Raw genomic sequence first — 15,719 nt, 5'->3', positions numbered from 1 at the left:
AGAGACAGAGAGAGAGAGACAGAGAGAGAGAGTACAAGTAGGGGAGGGGCAGAGAGAGAGAGGGAGAAAGAGAATCTCAAGCAGGCTCCGCACTGTCAGCTTGGAGCCCCATGTGGGGCTCGCACTCACGAACTGTGAAATCACGACCTGAGCCAAAATCAAGAGTCGGACACTTAACCGACTTAGCCACTCGGGCCTTCTGACACCACCTCTTTAATGGACACAAAACATTCATTTTTCCATCCTGCTATTTCCCCTACAGCTGCTCAGCACAGTCCCTCTTTCTTTGTGAAAAATGAAGGCTTGAATGGTATATGCACAGCGCTGCGTTCTCCGGAAAGCTTCATCTAACAAGTTGGCTACGTCACCTCGGACCGCAGAGGGGCGAGGGCGGATGGTGGGAGAACACCAGGGATACAGCCAATCAATAAAGGTGAGCACCAGATCTCCCTTTGGTCTGGCCGCAAAGTTTCTCCAGGGCCGGACGATTGCTTTCCCAGAGCTAGACTGTTCTCGGATTCTCTCGGCTTGGCAGGCAGGCTGCTGAGGTGAGCAGATGTGACCATCTGGGGCAGTAGTGGACAAGAAGGTAACGTGCAGATGGGGAGCGACTGAAAAACTAAAGCTAATCCCATGAGCCAGCAGGCTTTTTGCATTTCCTCAAAGAATCTGGGTCAATCTAACTGGTCCGTTTAACTGCTTCAGTGGATCTGTTGTGTTTTCATCTGGTAGCAGACGAAGGGGAAGCCTGGCAGGTCTGAGAGGGAGCTGACCGACAGACAGTTCAGGATATTTAGCCGGCTTGCTGCAAAAACAGTTTCCCCAGCGTGGAAAACATCGAGGCCACCGTCCCTCCTGCACCCAAACATCTGTTTCACTGCCGCCAGAGAAAAAGACGGCTTTATTTGAGTGGGCTCGAACAGAGGAGGCTGGGTCCACATTTGTATGTGTGGGTGAATACATTCTGGAAGAAAGGTGAAGGCAGAAAGGGGATCGTTCGGCTTCAAAGGGGCTTTGTAAATGCCTGACAAATCGACTTGCTTTTAGTTTGTATTGATATTCTTTAATATTCCAGGGAACGAGCCTACTCAGATGGATTGCTTTAACAGATGCATCTTTGCAGTTAGTCAATGGCAAAATATTTGTGAGCGGTTAGTGTCTTTCCTCTTTGCAGGAGCTCAGTAATGTGCCAAATGAGATCATTCCCTTTGGCCCAGGACTCGAGAACATTTTGAAGTGTGTTCATCCTGATTAGGAACTAAAGAATTCTCTAGTTATCACCAAAGTCCAAATGGCGGGTACTTGTATTCCTAGACAACCATTAGAAAATTCCTTAATTAGGACCCCATGTGCACTCTCATTGCCATTTCTAATCGTCTTTCATCAGAGGACTCCTTGTTTTATTACAGATTTCTGTCCCTGCCAGTAAGACAGAATGTGCTTAAATTTATAAAGTATGTGTGAACTGCACAGATCTCAAATTTCCTTATGAAAAGGCCAGCTTTGGGAAATGTTTTCATAGAATATGATATTTCGTATAGTTGGACTCAAGTTAACAAAGGGATTGCCTTTCATATTAAAACCATTTAAGGGGCGCCTGGGTGGCTCAGTCGGTTGAGCGTCCAACTTCGGCTCAGGTCATGATCTCGCGGTCTGTGGGTTCGAGCCCCGCGTCGGGCTCTGCGCTGACAGCTCAGAGCCTGGAACCTGTTTCAGGTTCTGTGTCTCCCTCTCTCTCTGACCCTCCCCTGCTCGCACTCTGTCTCTGTCTCCTTCAAAAATAAATAAACGTGTTAAAAAAATTTTTTAAAATAAATAAAACCATTTAAAAATTGGCTAATATTCTCTCCAACTGTTGACTTTCCTTTTCTAGTTATTTAATATGTATATTAAACATAGTATATATACATACATACGTTGTACACATCTGTACATTTTAAACATATACGTTTAATATATACACAGGTACCCATATAGACACATATGTCAGCCTCTGTCAACCTCAACTCAGGTTTATATGTAATAGAGGAGTTCAGCCATACGCTGACTCAAATATCCCCACTCTGAACTTCAGTCTTACTCCATCCAATAGCTCCGTAACTCCCCCTCTTCCTTATCCCCCTGCTCCAATCCATCCTCCAAATACACATATCCCCTGCCTTCAGAATAAAAGCCCCCAATCCTTAGTTTGGCATTCAGAGCCCTTGCCACAACCTGCTACCGAACATTACCTCCACTGCTTCTAGCCCTGCATCCAGTGCTCCAGGCAAAACCATCTTGTTAGCTATTATATATAAAGCAAAGTAGCCACCTATGTTTTGGAGCGCTTGCTATGTGCTAGACACTGTGTTAGCTACTTCCTATCATTATCTCATTTACTCCCTCCCGCAACCCGATGATGTGTATTACTTTCATTTTCCAAGCACGGAGGAATAGACGCTGAGACGTATTCAGTAACTTTGCCCAAGGTCAGGCAGCTAGTAAAAAGCCTCACTCCTGAGCATGTCCTCTTGGCTAGGCCTGTCGAAATATGTTTCATCGAATTTGTCCTGCGTGTTTGGTGCCTCTGTGTTCTTGTTCATGGAAATAGGGCGACAAGCCTCTTTTCCTCCTCCACTGTGTCTGCCCGATGAAGTCTTGACTTACTAGGGCTAAGACTCATTCCTTCTCACTCACTGGCTGTAGTGCTTCTACTACTACTTTTTATTATTGTAGTCACCTGTCCACGTGTTTCCTCCTCCTATCTGCCTCCACCCTGTCTTACAGGAAGCCAAGCTCACTATCACGGTGGCCCTGTAATGCTGAAGCCAAAAGAGTGCCAGACAGGTGCATCACCAGGGATGTAGTAGATGGTGGGTGAAGGGGTAGGTAAGCTCCTTCCCAACTCGGAGGTTCTCCGACATTGCACGGGGGTTTGTTTGCCCAAGGGCAGGGATGCACCCTCCACAGCAGCAAGCAGAGAAGCCGACGTGTCTCCCGAACTGCCGAGTTGGCCAAAATGCATTATCTCCGATGCACGTGCGGATGAATGAGTGTTGGCTCCACTCTCCTTCCCAGTCTGTGTCTGTCCATCCGTCACTGTCATGAGTGTTTGAAGGTGACACTGCTATGCAAGTGTGGCTCAAGAGCCACAGTCCTTGTCTTATGCCTTCCCTATGAAGACTACCCTTTGCAGTGTGCGAGCTGATGCTCCGGACGCAGCCTGACGTCTGCAGCACTTGGCGCCTTGCCTTTCTGTCTAGACCAGTGGTTTTCATTTTTTATTATTTTTTTAATGTTTATTTTGGAAGAAGAGACAGAGCACGAGCGGGGGAGGGGCAGAGAGAGAGGGAGACACAGAATCCCAGGCAGGCTCCAGGCTCCAAGCTGTCAGCACAGAGACGGACGCACATACGGTGAGATCGTGACCTGAGCCGAAGTCGGACTTAACTGACTGAGCCACCCAGGGGCCCTTTAAACAGAAAAACAGTACCTCTTACATGGGGTTGCTGTGAAGACTGACTGAGATCACGCATGCAAGGCATTTACCATAGTGCCTGGCACAGATTAAATGCTCAAGATGGTAGCTGTCGCTTCTAAAAGGAAGGTAATGGTCCCTCGATAACGCTAGACAGGTAGGGGACCAGAGAGCACTGGAGCTGTAGGCCTCCTTTCTTTATACCTCCCCAAGGGACCTAAAAACAATAGCGGTAACATCTTGCACATATGCAATGTGTCTTACACTTTGTAGAGTACTATCCACCGAGTCTTCTCACCCAGTGTCCGTAACGCTGTAAGGACAAGGCCAGCACACCTGTGGCTTTGGTTGGCTTCACATGTTCCAGAAACTCCACTGCTGTCTAGAAGCCTGCCTCGGAGCAGGCTGGCTTTCCCTGTGTGCATTCCTGCTCCTCCACAGTTGGAAGAGAAAGCATCGTGGGCCATGGCTGCCAGCTGAGGAGCCTCCGGGGAACCCCTTTGGTACTCCGCCTGTCTTTTGCAGGCACACATCAGACTAGGGGGCTGCTTCCTGTGGGGCATCTTTGCCTGCATTCTGTTCAGTGCATACACTCCCGGGCCCCAGACGTCCAAATGACACTAACCGAATGACTTGAGGATTTTTTTCTTTTCTTTTTTTTTTTTTTTTTTTTTTTTTGAGAGAGAGAGAGAGAGAGCACGAGGGCTGGGGAGGGGCAGAGAGAGAGAATCTTAAACAGGCTCAGTGCAGAGCTTGACACAGGGCTCAATCCCACGACCCTGGGATCATGACCTGAGTGGAAATCAAGAGCCAGACGCTCAACTGACTGAGCTGCCCAGGCGCCCCTACTTGAGGACTTTTTTTTTTTTTAATTTTTTTTTTCAACGTTTTTTATTTATTTTTGGGACAGAGAGATACAGAGCATGAACGGGGGAGGGGCAGAGAGAGAGGGAGACACAGAATCGGAAACAGGCTCCAGAGCCTGACGCGGGGCTTGAACTCACGGACCGCGAGATCGTGACCTGGCTGAAGTCGGACGCCTAACCGACTGCGCCACCCAGGCGCCCCTAGGACTTTTGATAATAAAAATCAACCAAACCAGAAAGACGTTCTGGATTTTTCATCAACCCGACGTAGCAGCCCAAGAAAAATCAGCCCACCCCTCTATGCTATCAATTATACTTCTCATTAAGGCGAAATCGTAAAGATGTCTCACGCTGCGGTATTACCACCACACTCAGCATTAACTCAATGATTGGAGTATCATTATTCAATGATTGCAGGGGAATGAAGCACGGGAGACTCAGAACCTTGTTACAGGGCTTAATAACGATTTGGTTCCTCACCAGAAATTGGACAGGTATTCTAGACTCCAGGGACTTCGCTTCCTTGCTCTTCCCTTCCCTTTGTGTTTCTGTCATCTGCGACTCTGCTGGAAACCTCTATTCAGTGTCTATTGTTTCCCTCCCCTGATCCTCCCCCTGTGGCCAGTTTCTTTCCGGTATCTTTAAGAACACAGAAGGAGGCACACTGACCTTGCTCACTCTGCTGTAGCTATACTGGGTTTCCTACTGTTCCTTAAACTGGTCCGGCCTCAGGGCCTTTGCACTTGCCCTTCCTTCTGAATGGTATGCTCCTTCTTGGGGCTCTTGCTTCCTCTCTTCTTTAAAGTCTTTATTCAAATGCCATCTTCTCAGTGAGGCCTTCCATGACCATCCCATCCCAGAACTACCCCTCTCTTCCTCCTTATCTGCCTTTCCTTCTTTATTTCTCTCCATGGCACCCACTGCCTTGTAATATATGATACAATTAACTGTTTTATTTATTAACTCCCTCTCCCTCTCCCTCTCCCTCTCCCTTTCCCTCTCCCTCTCCCTCCCTCTCCCCCTCCCTCTCCCTCTCTCTTCCTCTCTCTCCCTCTCTCTCCCTCTCTCTCCTTCTCCCTCTGTCTCCCTCTCCCTCTCCTTCTCTCTCTCCCTCTCCCTCTCCCTCTCTCTCTCCCTCTCCTTCTCCCTCTCTCTCTCCCTCTCTCTCCCTCTCTCTCTCTCTCTGTCTCTCTCCCCACTTCCCTCCCAAAAGGTAAGCCCCAGGAAGGCAGAGATACTTTAAACTTTCTATTTTGAAACACTTTTATTAAATTTTGTTTTCTGGAGATGGAGTGATGATCTTTTTATTTCTTTTGTAGCTTCTATCACGAAACTGGATATTTAGAGTTTATATTTCTATAATACTTCAAAAACAAGTTCCCATGCAAGTTCTTTAATAAGAAGAATAAGTAATAGTACATAATTATTGGGTTTAATTGGCAGACAAGGAAGCTGAGATTCAGGCAGCGCAACGGACACTGTCAGTGTCCTGCCCATGTCCTTCTGGCGTTTACCATTTCTAGGCCTGCCAGCTTGCTTTCAAACTGCCTGAAATACTGTTAGACTTTACAGGAAAGTTGTAAACCTAACACAGAGAGTTGCCGTAAACCTTTCACCCAGCTTCCACTAATATTAACAACTCACATAATAATGGTAAAAGTATTGAAGCCAGGAAATTAACAGTGATACAACACTATTAACTAATCTGCAGACCTTATTCAAATGTTCCCCACTTTCTCACTAATGTCCTTTTTCTCTGCCAGGAGCCAATCCAGGAGTTCATATTGTATTTGTTGTCGTGTTTCCTTAGCATCTTCTAATCTGTGACAGTTCCCCGGCCTTTGGCTTTCCTAACTTTGACAATTTGACAAGTGCAGGCCAATTATGTGATAGTTTCCTTCAAAGTTTGTCTGGTGCTATCTCACGGTGAGATCAAGATCATGCATCGGGCCAAACATACTGCAGAAGAGAAGTCATGGCGGCTGGGGCTGTTTAATTGTTTCACCGCTCTGGTATCTCCAGTTCACTAGAACGGGGCCTAACACATAGAAGTGCTCAGGATTTGTGAAGACACAAAGGGACCAGACCACCACGAGCCCACACTCCTTTCTGGACACGGGAAAATTATGTTTTGTGGCATATCACGTATGCTGGCACCTCTTGGGGCTTTGAGGAAGGGGGAAGTAAGACGGATGAGGTAGGGTAAGGGTCCCCTGCCACAAAACTAAACAGTGACAGGCAAAGGAACCCAAGTAGCATGTGGGCCACATGGTAGAACACTTGGACAAAATGATGGTGATTTTTTTTTTAACTTGAAAAATACTACCCTCCCTTCCTGCTATAGACTGAACATTTATATCCACCCCAAATTCCTGGGTTGAAACCTAATCCCCAATGTGATGGTATTTGGATGTGATGCCTTTGGAAGGTGATCCAGTCACGAAGCTGGGCCCTCATGAATGGGATCATCGCCCCTATAAAAGAGATCCCACAGAGTTTCTTCCCCCCTCCCCTTCTGCCATGTGACGTTATAGTGAGAAGATGACCATGTATGAACTGGGAAGAGGTCCTCACCAGACACTGAATTTGCCAGCCCGGGGATCTTGGACCTTCCAAGCCTCCACAACTGCAAAAAATAAGTTTCTGTTGTTTATAAGCCACCCAGTCTATGGTATTCTGTTATAGTAGCAGGGACTGACTAAGACGTGGCCCAGATAAAACCCATTACCCTGCATATGTAAGTTAAGTGGCTCAATCCGGAGGCTCTGGAGCCAGACTACCGGATTCACGATCTGGCTCTGCCGCTTACCAGGTACACAGTGTGAATAAATCTCTTAACCTCTCTGTGCCTCATTTTTCTCATCCTTAAAGTGGAGATACTTTTAATATTAACACATGGGGGCTTTGTCTGAAGACTGATGTGGAGCGAATACATGTGAGGCGCTTAGAGCAGTATCTGAAATACGGTAAGCACTCAACAGGAATTATGCAAATTGCTCTACCTTCCAGAACACTATCCAATAAATCATCTCAAGGTATTCAAAGCAACGCCTTAGGGGCAGAGACTATTACTTTCATTGACTGATAAGGAAATCGAAGCTCAGAGAATGCAAAGGATTTATCTCAGGTCTCCCAGCTCGTGAGCAAGAGAGCTGGAGTAAGTAGTTCATGTTTTCCAGCCCAGTGCTGTTCCTGTCCTCCCCTACACTTACAGTGTTGTCTCACCAAATGCCAGCAGTCACAGAATGAGAATCTGGGCTTCGGTTTGCCTCTGAGCATCCCATGCTGCTTGGTGCTGGGTGGTGTCTGGGACCCTGTCAACCTTCTACGATCTTACAGTACGACTGAGAGACATGGTGCTAAGATTACACACCAAGTATCCCTGGAACAGCGGGTAGACTGACAACCACGGGCGGCTTCTACCTTGTGTCAACAAGGCTTCTGGGATGGTTGTTTGGATGGTGGAAGGCGTTTTCCTAGGGAAGTATCACTGTAGCAGGGGCAAGCACCCAAGTCAGCCTACCAGATGTACCAAAAACAGAATGCTGTCAGGGCTCCAGAGCCTTCTCCGTGGGTTTTACAGGGGCGGGGGAGGAGGAGACTGCAACGAGGCTAAAGACACAGCCAAAGGCTGGATTCTGCCAGGTCCTGGTGGCCGAGGAAGAAAGCTGGACTCAATTCGCAGTGTGATGGGAAGTTGCTGGAGGCTTTTAAGCCAAGGAATGATATTATCTGTTTCACATTTTGAAGATTTCTTTTTTTAACGTTTATTTATTTTTGAGAGACACAGAGACAGAGCAAAAACAGGGGAGGAGCAGACACAGGGAGACACAGAATCCGAAGCAGGCTCCAGGTTCTGAGCTGTCAGCACAGAGCCCGACGCGGCACTTGAACTCACGAACCATGAGACCATGACCTGAGGTGAAGTCAGACGCTGAACCGACTGAGCCACCCCGGGCGCCCCTGTTTTTACAGTTTTCAAAGAGCACACTGATGCTATAAGTGAGAACCACGCAGAAGGTGATTCTGTAGTGAAACAGAATGACAGCTATGAGAAAATACACAAGATGTCATCCAGATCAGGTATTAGGTAGATGCTGGTTGCTGCGAACTTTCTGGACTCAAGACTAAACACAATGGTGGAGCCTCTGGGTGCAAGGTGAGGAGATGGAAAAGGTCTGTCTCAGGCTGCTGCCAAGTAACTATGGGGGTTCCCCTGTATCCTCCTCCAAGTCCAGGATGTACACCTGCAAGCTGACCATGTCCCCGCACGGAGCTGTGTCTGGGCATAAAGTGCGATGGCCGGGAAGGCATGGCAAAGGAAGCATTCTTTCCTCACCCTTGCGTCAATTCCCAGAGTCCCCAAGGGTTCATTCATCCAAAAATTGGCGAGTGTCTTCTATATGCAATAGCTGGGTCACCGGCTTCTTCTTTGTGGACTCTGTGTTCAGCGACTCTTTAGCCTGAGCTTCAGGAGGTTATCAAGTACCCTCCGGTCAGCAAGGGTGGGCTGCGATGCCAGTGTGGCACGTGTCTCACATGCGCCCCATGCCACAGACATACCATGCCCAGAAGGTGGTGATGGCTCGGAGTGGCTCCTGCCGGGCGCTGCCGTCCCTTGTGGCCACGCCTATTTCTTACAGTCCCAACACCTGTCTTCTCCCTGGAACACATGACTACAGAGACATAGCGTGCCCTCTTGGCGAAGAGAGTCGTGCCACACTGAACTGTGCTTGAGTTGTCTGGCCCGGGGGTGAGCTTGGCGGGCCAGGAGTGTGGCAGGAATGACTGGAATGAAAAGCCAGGGTGCCGCTCAATTCATCTGCTGCTTTATCCTGCCGCTCAACTCTTTGATATCTACTTCCACTTAGGTCTTCATTCATTTCACCATTCAAGTACTCAACAACATTTGTTGAGTGCCTACTCTGTGCTGGGAACCGTGTAAGGTGATGGGGATGCCCAAGACAAAGTCCCTGCCCTCAAGCAGCTTACATTCTTATCTGGGAGCCTGGGTCATTGTCATTCAAATATTATTTCTCCCATCCTCCAAATTAATTAAACCCTGTCTCAAATGCTCATCTCCAAATGTCCATCAACTGATGAATGGATAAAGAAGATGTGCTTTATATACACAATGGAATACTACGTGGCAATGAGAAAGAATGAAATCTGGCCTTTTGTAGCAACGTGGATGGAAATGGAGAGTGTTATGCTAAGTGAAATAACTCATACAAAGACAGATACCATATGTTTTCACTCTTCTGTGGATCCTGAGAAACTTAACAGAAGACCATGGGGGAGGGGAAGGAAGAAAAAAAAGGTTAGAGAGGGAAGGAGGCAAACCATAAGAGACTCTTAAAAACTGAGAACAAACTGAGGGTTGATGGGGGGTGGGAGGGAGGGGAGGGTGGGTGATGGGCATCGAGGAAGGCACCTGTTGGGATGAGCACTGGGTGTTGTATGGAAACCAATTTGACAATAAATTTCATATTTTAAAAAAATGCTAATCTCCCCTCAGATACTGCTACTGCCCCAGCTCTGTCCTCCTCTTAGCACAAAAACCTTGGGCGCAATTGTTTATGCTCATTGTCTCCAAGTTCTCTCCTTCCCTTCTTTCTGGAACTCCCTCTCATCACTGTTCTGACCAAGATCGCCAGTGACCCACATGTTGCAAAATCCAGTGGTTTTTTTCTCTGTCGCCCTCATACTCAAGCTCTCGGCAGTGTCCAGCATTCAGTGGCCACTCTCTCCTGGAATAACTTTCTTGTCTTGGATTCCAGGAAACCACATTCTCTTGGTTTTCTTCCTCCTGCTCAGCCTGTTTCCGCTCAGTCCCCTTTGCTTCCTGCTCCTCGACTCAACCTCCAAACTTTGGAGTGTTTGAGGTCTCAGGCTTCTGGGCTTCTTTTCTTTTCTACCCTCAGCTTACCCTCTAAGTGGTTTCATCCAATCGCGTGGCTTCCAAAGTTCTATCTCCCGGCAGGACCTATAAATTCCAGGATTGTACATCTACCTCTCTACTTGACATCTCCAGTTGAAGGTCTAACAAGCACTTCAAGTTGATCAAGTTCAAAACTAAGCCCATTCTTCTGCATGCTCCAGCCAACACCATGGTGTCTTCCTTGACTGTGCACTGTGTCCCATGCCCAGCACACAGTCTGTCAGCAAGCCCTGTACACCCTAACTCTCAAAATACATGCAGATTTTGACCGTTTCTCAGGGGTTCTCATGGTGCTGCCATTTCTACCACCCTTCTCCAAGCCACCATTGTCTCTCATCCTGGTTATTGCAGCGGCCTCCTCGCTGGTTTAGCTGCCACCACCCTTTTCCTCCTTGAGCTCTCTATGGCAAGTAGAGTTATCCTATTAAAATCTAAGTCAGATCATGCTACTCTCTACTAGAAGTCCTCTGGGGATAACCCCTCTTACCCAGAGTAAACACCAAACCTCTCGCAATGATCTCTAAGGTTCCACATTATCTGCTTCCTTCTATTACTTCTCTGAATTTATCTCCTACGCACTCTGCCCCTTGTTCTCAACTCTTCAGCCATACTGGCCCCCTTGCTGTTCCTCAAACACACCAGGTATAATCCAGCCTCAAGGCCTTTGTACTTACTCTTCTGTGCCTTGAATGCTCTATATTCAGAGAGCTACAGAGCTAGATCTCTCACTTCTTTCAGATATTTACTCAAGATTCACCTTTTTAAGCCGCTCTGTCAAAAACTTTTCTCCCTCCCCTCCAAAAAATCGTATTTCCGTTTTATGCTTTATTTTTCCTCCTTAGCACTTATCATAATCGAACACATAATTATGTCTTAGTCTGCTCAGCTGCCATAACAAAATACCATAGACTGGGTGGCCGAAACAACAGAAATTTATTTCTCACAGTTCTGGAGGTTGGGAAGTCCAAGGTCAAGTTATCAGAAAGGTGGGTTTCATTCTCAGGTCCTTCTCTTGCCTTGCAGATGGATGCCATCTTGCTGTACGCTCACATGGCCTCTTCGTGTGTGTGTGTGCGCGTGTGTGCATGTCAAGGGGTGGAATGGGGAAGAGAACAACTCTCTCTGGTCTCTCTTCTTATAGGGGAATTATTTTCATCAGACCAGGGTCCTACCCTTATGAGCTCATCTAACCCTAATTACCTCTCAAAGGCCCCATCTTCAAATATTATCACATGGAGGTTAAGTTTTCAACATATGAATTTGCAGGGGATAATACAAACATTTAGCACACAATACTATATATATATGTGTGTGTGTGTGTGTGTGTGTGTGTGTGTATACATATATACACATATGTATATACATACATACGTATATACGTATCTACATACATATATGTATATATGTATATACACACAAACATATGTATATATGTATCTACACACACATATATATAAAGCTATATACATATGTATGTATACATAAAGTTGTATAACTATGTATATTTGCTGATCTTATTGTTTGTCTTCCTCACTAGAATGGAAGTTTCATAAAGGTTAGAATTTGTGTTTTTTGTGTTTACTATTTTAATCCCTGTGTTTTGAGTGGAGCCGGGCACACAGTAGGAGCTCAATAAATACTTATCAAATGAATGAATGAAAGTAATTACACATCTTGTGATAAGTACTAAGAAGAAAATAAAAGAACTGATACATTATGGTGGAGGCTGCCAACCTTGCCTACACACACATTAGAATTACCAGGAGAACATTTAATAATACGGATGACCTGGGCCTCATCTTGGGAGATTCTGATTTCCTTGGTTTAGAAGGGGCCCGGCCATTTCTTTCATATTCTCAGGGCAATTTTTTTTATGTTTAATTATTTTTGAGAGAGAAAGAGAGAGAGCGCAAGCAAGGGAGGGAAGAGAGAGTGGGAGGCACAGAATCTGAAGCAGGCTCCAGGCTCCGAGGCATAGAGCCCGACGCGGGACTCAAACCCATGAACCACGAGATCATGACCTGAGCTGACGTCGGCCTAAGTCTAGGCACCCCTCTCTGGGTGATTCTTAAGGTGAGGTGAGGGACTGAGAACCAATGCAATGGAGATCAACAAGGGGGCACATGAACCAATGGGAAGCTACTTGACACAGGGTATACGTGGAAGACCTAAATGAATGATACCATTCTGAGATGGTATCATCTAAGTTGAAACTTGAAAGACAAAAGGAAGCATGGGAAAGTTGGGGCATGGGTGGGATCCAATTCCTGGTGGCAGGCAGAAAGAGAACAAAAGCACCGAAGCAGGAATAAGCTTGGTGTATTCTCACAACAGATAGACCAATGTCGGTGATGCAGAGCGGGCAAGGGGAAGAGTGAAACAACATGAATTTGGAGATATGCAATGGCCAGATTATGCAGGGCCTTGTTGACCTTGGAAAGACTGGACTTGAGTCTACATGAGGACTGGAGCATTGAAAGGTTTTGAGGAGGTGAATGATGTGATCTAATTTCCTATTTTCTTTTTTTTTTAAGTTTATTGTTATTTATTTTGAGAGAGATATAGAGAGCAAGCTTGGGAGGGGCAGAGAGAGAGGGAGACAGAATACCAAGCAGGCTCTGAGTTGTCAGTGTAGAGCCCAATGCGGGGGTTCGAACTAACTAGTGGTGAGATCATGACCTGAGCCAAAATCCAGAGTCAGACGCTTCACCAACTGAGCCACCCAGGTGCCCCTAACTGACTATTTTCTAAAGACTGCTTGCTCTTGCTGCTGTGTGGAGGGCGTGGGTGAAAATGCGGAAACAACCTAGAAGACTACATTGTGGTAGTCTAAAGGGAACTTGGTGGTGGCCTGGACTAGACGGGTGCCTAAGATTCTTTTCCGTCTGGAGAGCAGAAGCCTGAGAGTGCTACGCGAATCCAATCTGCTCAGATGAACACACACCCAAGGCCACTGTTTTCTGGAAAACTTGCCAAAGCTAAGATACTACACATTGGTAATTCTGTGATCAGCGGGTCAGTGGTTGGAACATGTATGCCATGACCCGCCCTAGGGGAAAGGCTCTGTTGATCAGTTAAAAGGAGAGATGCTTTGTAACCACAAAACAATACCCTGACAGAGGGGCTTAGAATAAGTGATAGCAATGTTCAGTCATGTAAATTTTTTTTAAATTTTTTTTTTTAACATTTATTTATTTTTGAGACAGAGACAGAGCATGAATGGGGGAGGGGCAGAGAGAGAGGGAGACACAGAATCGGAAGCAGGCTCCAGGCTCTGGGCCATCAGCCCAGAGCCTGACGCGGGGCTCAAACTCACTGACCGCAAGATCGTGACCTGAGCTGAAGTCGGACACTCAACCGACTGAGCCACCCAGGCGCCCCGAGTCATGTAAATTTTAAAGAGCCCCACTACTAATCCTCAGCACTGGGTCTTTTATGCTTTCTGGGTAGAGGAGAAGAGAGAGGGAAGAGAGAGAAAGAGACCTTCGCTCTCGTGGGAACTTACAAATTAGAGGAAGAGATCAAGACATGATCACAAATAGAAGTAACATAAGACATAATGAGGTAAGTATCCGAGGGGAGATATAAATACAATCAATAACTGCTATCATTTATTTAGCACTCAATTTATACTGAGCCCTGAGTTGGGTGTTTTACATATATTCTCACTGAATCTTCACAACTCTGTGGAGTAGGTAATATGATCAGCCATAATGGTGATGATGATGGTGATAGCAGCTAACATGAAGTGCTTTGTATCAGCCCAGGCATTGGGTATGGTGTTCTGAAGTATCTTATATAGGTATACCTTCATTCCACAGATGAGGATAACTAGGCCCAGCAAGGATAAGTGACCCATCCAAGATCACAGAGCCAGGCAGGTATAGCTTTGATATTCAAACACAGCATTGACTCTCAATCCCACAGTCTTAAAGTGTTCTAGAAATTCAGAGTAGGTAGGAGGTACACACGTGCACGGAGGGAGACCCCACGGAGGAAGAAAGGTGTCAAGATGAGAAAGGAGGGGCTTATTGAGGTTCAGTAAGTGGCCCTACTTTCCAGAGCTGAGGGTGTCCGATGGGCAATAATGCCTCAATGGCAAGGCAGTTCTCCTTCCCCTTTTTGCTCTTAACCACCTCGCCTGTGCCAGCCAGAGGCTGAGCCTCCCTTCGAGACTGTCTGTCACTCAGCATTTGGTCTTGGGGTGCCTCGGTCCTCCGAAGGTCTCTGCGAGCGCCAACAGTTTTACCCCCACCCAAGGGCAGACAAGATATAGATTTTCAAACTCAAACCATGACGAGTAGGGAGTTGGCAGGACCCCGTTTAGTTCTTTCTTTGGTAGAAAGTAGCCTTTGGAATTTAGAACATTGACAACAAGATCCAAAAGGGACATGGCATCCAGAGGATCCAGAAACCAGCACCCAACACAACACTGAAAGCCAGCAAAGAATGTTCACCATGCAACACTCCTTATGATGGCAAAAATTTGTCAATGATGTAAATGTCCATCCATGTGGGATTGATGAGATAAATTGAGACGCATCCCCAGAACAGAACGCTAGGTTGTCATCCAAAAGGATGAAGTCAAACTATAGGTTCTGACAAGGAAAGATGTTTCCAAAAGATTGTTAAGTGAAAAAAAGCCGGTCCCACAACATTCTCTACAGTATGACCCCAGTTCAATCACAGATCTGTGTTCACATCTGCACAAAATCGTTAACCACAGTTATCTGGTAGGGTATTGGCACAAAGAATTACAGAGGGACTTTCATTTTTTAATTCACACACTTTGGTACGCCATTTACCTGTGCAACAAGCCAATGCTACTTTTAGAGTTGAAAAGAAACCATAATCGTTTCCATTTTACACACCCAAAGGGGCCATCAACCTTTATCCATCCTGCCTTTTATAAGGACAACGTATCTTGGATTCAGCAAAGCGTCTGAAATGATCTCCTGTAACTTTCTTGTGAATGCACTAATACAAGACAACGATGTCTTTCTTAACCAGATTATAACACAAGTAAGTCAAAGGGATCGGCAATCGATGGAAGAATTTTAACCAAAGCATAGGTGACAACCAACGAGTCTCCAAAGGCCACAAGGCTTTCCCAGTTTTATTAGTAACTTAGATGACCCAGAAAATACACTTACCACGTCTGAAGACAACCTGAGGCTCACAGGGATCTCAAATACGTTGAAGAACAGAACTGAGGTTCAAAGTGAGCTCAGATGGGCTGGAACAGTGAGCTAAAATTTAAAAAAAAAAAAGAAAGGTAAAATTTGTAAGATAAAGTAAACATCCTCAATTAAAAGTTTGAGTCCATTCTGTGAGGCAGCAGCCCGCGTAAAAACAAACGATTCAAAAAAGATCTGGGGGTTTCAGTTGACCCACCACGTAATCCGAGCTAACAGTTCACCGTCTCTTGCTTATTATCACCCAAGGCCTTTGGTGG

The 15,719-nt window shown here is 46.2% G+C and overlaps 1 protein-coding gene across 1 annotated transcript in view; it reads right to left on the bottom strand.

Moving 5' to 3' along the window:
• PAK3 (p21 (RAC1) activated kinase 3) overlaps positions 1-15,478 on the bottom strand; it is a 214,182-nt gene extending 198,704 nt beyond the window's left edge. Inside the window, exon 1 of the mRNA XM_047844364.1 lies at positions 15,418-15,478. The gene's annotated coding sequence lies outside the window, so the exon portion shown is untranslated. The remainder of the gene's footprint in view (positions 1-15,417) is intronic.
• Between the last annotated feature and the right edge of the window lie 241 nt (positions 15,479-15,719).

Source organism: Prionailurus viverrinus, chromosome X, assembly GCF_022837055.1.
Source record: "Prionailurus viverrinus isolate Anna chromosome X, UM_Priviv_1.0, whole genome shotgun sequence".
NCBI classification, from domain to species: domain Eukaryota; kingdom Metazoa; phylum Chordata; class Mammalia; order Carnivora; family Felidae; genus Prionailurus; species Prionailurus viverrinus.
This window is presented reverse-complemented; position numbering and strand designations above follow the sequence as displayed.